Source organism: Schistocerca gregaria, chromosome 10, assembly GCF_023897955.1.
Source record: "Schistocerca gregaria isolate iqSchGreg1 chromosome 10, iqSchGreg1.2, whole genome shotgun sequence".
Classification (NCBI taxonomy): Eukaryota; Metazoa; Arthropoda; class Insecta; order Orthoptera; family Acrididae; genus Schistocerca; species Schistocerca gregaria.
This window is the reverse complement of record NC_064929.1, coordinates 24,475,632-24,480,961: the sequence shown is the minus strand read 5'-3', so window position 1 is coordinate 24,480,961 and position 5,330 is coordinate 24,475,632. Positions and strand designations below refer to the sequence as shown.

General features: G+C 48.6%; 1 non-coding gene across 1 annotated transcript; it reads right to left on the bottom strand.

The window, feature by feature from the left end:
* Nucleotides 1-741: 741 nt before the first annotated feature.
* Nucleotides 742-814, bottom strand: Trnaa-ggc (transfer RNA alanine (anticodon GGC)). The gene has a single exon. It is a non-coding gene; the product is annotated as a tRNA-Ala (tRNA).
* Nucleotides 815-5,330: the final 4,516 nt, after the last annotated feature.

Here is a 5,330-nt window from a genome sequence, read left to right as displayed (position 1 = left end):
TTTACGTGAACTCGGCGAAAGGCAGATCTTTCCGACATAGGCTTGAGAATCTTACGGGAACACTTGTACTGTTTCTAAATTAAGTGTAGGCGTGGGAGGAGGGTGCTTCCTGCGCACAAATAACAGCACGCTTGTCAATTGTGGATGCTAATCATTCGCTTGTATCTTCCTAGACACATCTGCTGGTCGTGAATTATTCCATTTGTATATCAAGGTGCGCATGTAGGTGTGTTAAAAATTCTGGAGGCACTGGGTATTGATGCCAGTACCTCTCGCATACTAAGCGAGCGCTCTACCATCTGAGCTACGCCCGCCCCCCCGAAGACTAATGGTGCTACATACAGCCATATAGACGACACAGACCCTTGCACTCCCATTATTCAGCAGACAAACACTACTCTCTATGTATCCGTTAGGGTGTCTTTCAGGTTTCGTGCATTCTGTATCGAATCGTAGTTGCCAAAATGAAAGTGGCACGTATAACGTCGAAAATAGAATTCGGACACCGCTCTGAGTAAGACCAACGTGTTGTCCACCCTCTAGACTTCAATGAGGTTAAGCCGCGATACCTAAGACAGATCTGCACTCGATGACACCTCGATAACAGCCGGTCCCCACACTTACATCTTGCTCTCCTTACGTCAGTATACATCATATCAGTCTGTGACGCTGGCTTTGCAACATCTTGCGAGCCTTTAGGTTCGCCGCGACCAACACTTACCATGCACTGACCACAAAAAATTGAGGCGCCGCGGCTTGAACCCTGGACCTTTCACATGCCAAGCGAACGCTCTACCAACTGAGCTACGCCCCATGCACGAGCAAACTGCGCTATTCCCCATTGTTTGCGACTCAGATGCGCACGGACACGATGGTTGGTTGGTTTGTAGCGGTGAAGGGAGCAGAGTACAAAGGCGCGGACCCGTTCATATACACAAAAGTTCCAAGTAGTTTCGATGCTCTGGTATTACAAATGCAAATTCCGTCTGTTTTTAACGTCTTAAATTGAAAGAGCCGTCACAAATTGCTCCGTTTTCACTCATTGTAGACAATTATACAGCACCTGAGGTAACAAACACATCTCGAGAACCATTGTGCACTACATTATTTATGCCAACTCAGTGCCTCGCTCTTTACTACTGTGTACCAATCTTGTCGTCCAACTGCAAAACACTGGGCCACAACAAGTTTCCGCGTCTCCATTGCACTGCGCATACTACGAAACGCTCCCCAAACTTGGCACTCACCTTCGCAGCCGACTTTTCCGAATTTCCACGACGCTCACGCTAGTGACAGCATTATTTATAGTTCGACGTCGCGCCAAAGCGAATGAGTACATTTCGCCTACGGCTTAGGCCGCCCTCCTAATGTGGCTGCTCGGTGTCTGCAGGCAGCGAGGGTCTGCAAGCTTCCTGTGTTCGCACCTATGTCACCTTTGCTTGCTTGTCAGAGACAGACTATCGCAAAACATACAACTCACTCCATGAATTGATTGCTACGGCATCTGTTATCAGCAGTCACAACTAGCAACACCAGTAGCAGCTGACTGCACGCAAAGAATAGGAATGTGCAGTGGGATTTACGTGAACTCGGCGCAAGCTTGTATCTTCCTAGACACATCTGCTGGCTGTGAATTATTCCACTTGCATATCAAGGTGCGCATGTAGGTGTGTTAAAAATTCTGGAGGCACTGGGTATTGATCCCAGTACCTCTCGCATACTAAGCGAGCGCTCTACCATCTGAGCTACGCTCGCCCCCCGAAGACTGATGGTGCTACATACAGCCATATAGACGACACAGACCCTTGCACTCCCATTATTCAGCAGACAAACACTACTCTCTATGTATCCGTTAGGGTGCTTTCAGGTTTCGTGCATTCTGTATCGAATCGTAGTTGGCCACAATGAAAGTGGCACGTATAACGTCGAAAATAGAATTCGGACACCGCTCTGAGTAAGACCAACGTGTTGTCCACCCTCTAGACTTCAATGAGTTTAAGCCGCGATACCTAAGACAGAACTGCACTCGGTGACACCTCGATAACAGCCGGTCCCCACACTTACATCTTGCTCTCCTTACGTCAGTATACATCATATCAGTCTGTGACTCTGGCTTTGCAACATCTTGCGTGCCTTTAGGTTCGCCGCGACCAACACTTACCATGCACTGACCACAAAAAATGGAGGCGCCGCGGCTTGAACCCTGGACCTTTCACATGCCAAGCGAACGCTCTACCAACTGAGCTACGCCCCATGCACGAGCAAACTGCGCTATTCCCCATTGTTTGCGACTCAGATGCGCACGGACACGATGGTTGGTTGGTTTGTAGCGGTGAAGGGAGCAGAGTACAAAGGCGCGGACCCGTTCATATACACAAAAGTTCCAAGTAGTTTCGATGCTCTGGTATTACAAATGCAAATTCCGTCTGTTTTTAACGTCTTAAATTGAAAGAGCCGTCACAAATTGCTCCGTTTTCACTCATTGTAGACAATTATACAGCACCTGAGGTAACAAACACATCTCGAGAACCATTGTGCACTACATTATTTATGCCAACTCAGTGCCTCGCTCTTTACTACTGTGTACCAATCTTGTCGTCCAACTGCAAAACACTGGGCCACAACAAGTTTCCGCGTCTCCATTGCACTGCGCATACTACGAAACGCTCCCCAAACTTGGCACTCACCCTCGCAGCCGACTTTTCCGAATTTCCACGACGCTCACGCTAGTGACAGCATTATTTATAGTTCGACGTCGCGCCAAAGCGAATGAGTACATTTCGCCTACGGCTTAGGCCGCCCTCCTAATGTGGCTGCTCGGTGTCTGCAGGCAGCGAGGGTCTGCAAGCTTCCTGTGTTCGCACCTATGTCACCTTTGCTTGCTTGTCAGAGACAGACTATCGCAAAACATACAACTCACTCCATGAATTGATTGCTACGGCATCTGTTATCAGCAGTCACAACTAGCAACACCAGTAGCAGCTGACTGCACGCAAAGAATAGGAATGTGCAGTGGGATTTACGTGAACTCGGCGCAAGGCAGATCTTTCCGACATAGGCTTGAGAATCTTACGGGAACACTTGTACTGTTTCTAAATTAAGTGTAGGCGTGGGAGGAGGGTGCTTCCTGCGCACAAATAACAGCACGCTTGTTAATTGTGGATGCTAATCATTCGCTTGTATCTTCCTAGACACATCTGCTGGTCGTGAATTATTCCACTTGCATATCAAGGTGCGGATGTAGGTGTGTTAAAAATTCTGGAGGCACTGGGTATTGATCCCAGTACCTCTCGCATACTAAGCGAGCGCTCTACCATCTGAGCTACGCCCGCCCCCCCGAAGACTGATGGTGCTACATACAGCCATATAGACGACACAGACCCTTGCACTCCCATTATTCAGCAGACAAACACTACTCTCTATGTATCCGTTAGGGTGCTTTCAGGTTTCGTGCATTCTGTATCGAATCGTAGTTGGCCACAATGAAAGTGGCACGTATAACGTCGAAAATAGAATTCGGACACCGCTCTGAGTAAGACCAACGTGTTGTCCACCCTCTAGACTTCAATGAGGTTAAGCCGCGATACCTAAGACAGAACTGCACTCGGTGACACCTCGATAACAGCCGGTCCCCACACTTACATCTTGCTCTCCTTACGTCAGTATACATCATATCAGTCTGTGACGCTGGCTTTGCAACATCTTGCGTGCCTTTAGGTTCGCCGCGACCAACACTTACCATGCACTGACCACAAAAAATGGAGGCGCCGCGGCTTGAACCCTGGACCTTTCACATGCCAAGCGAACGCTCTACCAACTGAGCTACGCCCCATGCACGAGCAAACTGCGCTATTCCCCATTCTTTGCGACTCAGATGCGCACGGACACGATGGTTGGTTGGTTTGTAGCGGTGAAGGGAGCAGAGTACAAAGGCGCGGACCCGTTCATATACACAAAAGTTCCAAGTAGTTTCGATGCTCTGGTATTACAAATGCAAATTCCGTCTGTTTTTAACGTCTTAAATTGAAAGAGCCGTCACAAATTGCTCCGTTTTCACTCATTGTAGGCAATTATACAGCACCTGAGGTAACAAACACATCTCGAGAACCATTGTGCACTACATAATTTATGCCAACTCAGTGCCTCGCTCTTTACTACTGTGTACCAATCTTGTCGTCCAACTGCAAAACACTGGGCCACAACAAGTTTCCGCGTCTCCATTGCACTGCGCATACTACGAAACGCTCCCCAAACTTGGCACTCACCCTCGCAGCCGACTTTTCCGACTTTCCACGACGCTCACGCAACGCTCACGCTAGTGACAGCATTATTTATAGTTCGACGTCGCGCCAAAGCGAATGAGTACATTTCGCCTACGGCTTAGGCCGCCCTCCTAGTGTGGCTGCTCGGTGTCTGCAGGCAGCGAGGGTCTGCAAGCTTCCTGTGTTCGCACCTATGTCACCTTTGCTTGCTTGTCAGAGACAGACTATCGCAAAACATACAACTCACTCCATGAATTGATTGCTACGGCATCTGTTATCAGCAGTCACAACTAGCAACACCAGTAGCAGCTGACTGCACGCAAAGAATAGGAATGTGCAGTGGGATTTACGTGAACTCGGCGCAAGGCAGATCTTTCCGACATAGGCTTGAGAATCTTACGGGAACACTTGTACTGTTTCTAAATTAAGTGTAGGCGTGGGAGGAGGGTGCTTCCTGCGCACAAATAACAGCACGCTTGTTAATTGTGGATGCTAATCATTCGCTTGTATCTTCCTAGACACATCTGCTGGTCGTGAATTATACCACTTGCATATCAAGGTGCGGATGTAGGTGTGTTAAAAATTCTGGAGGCACTGGGTATTGATCCCAGTACCTCTCGCATACTAAGCGAGCGCTCTACCATCTGAGCTACGCCCGCCCCCCCGTAGACTGATGGTGCTACATACAGCCATATAGACGACACAGACCCTTGCACTCCCATTATTCAGCAGACAAACACTACTCTCTATGTATCCGTTAGGGTGCTTTCAGGTTTCGTGCATTCTGTATCGAATCGTAGTTGGCCACAATGAAAGTGGCACGTATAACGTCGAAAATAGAATTCGGACACCGCTCTGAGTAAGACCAACGTGTTGTCCACCCTCTAGACTTCAATGAGGTTAAGCCGCGATACCTAAGACAGAACTGCACTCGGTGAAACCTCGATAACAGCCGGTCCCCACACTTACATCTTGCTCTCCTTACGTCAGTATACATCATATCAGTCTGTGACGCTGGCTTTGCAACATCTTGCGTGCCTTTAGGTTCGCCGCGACCAACACTTACCA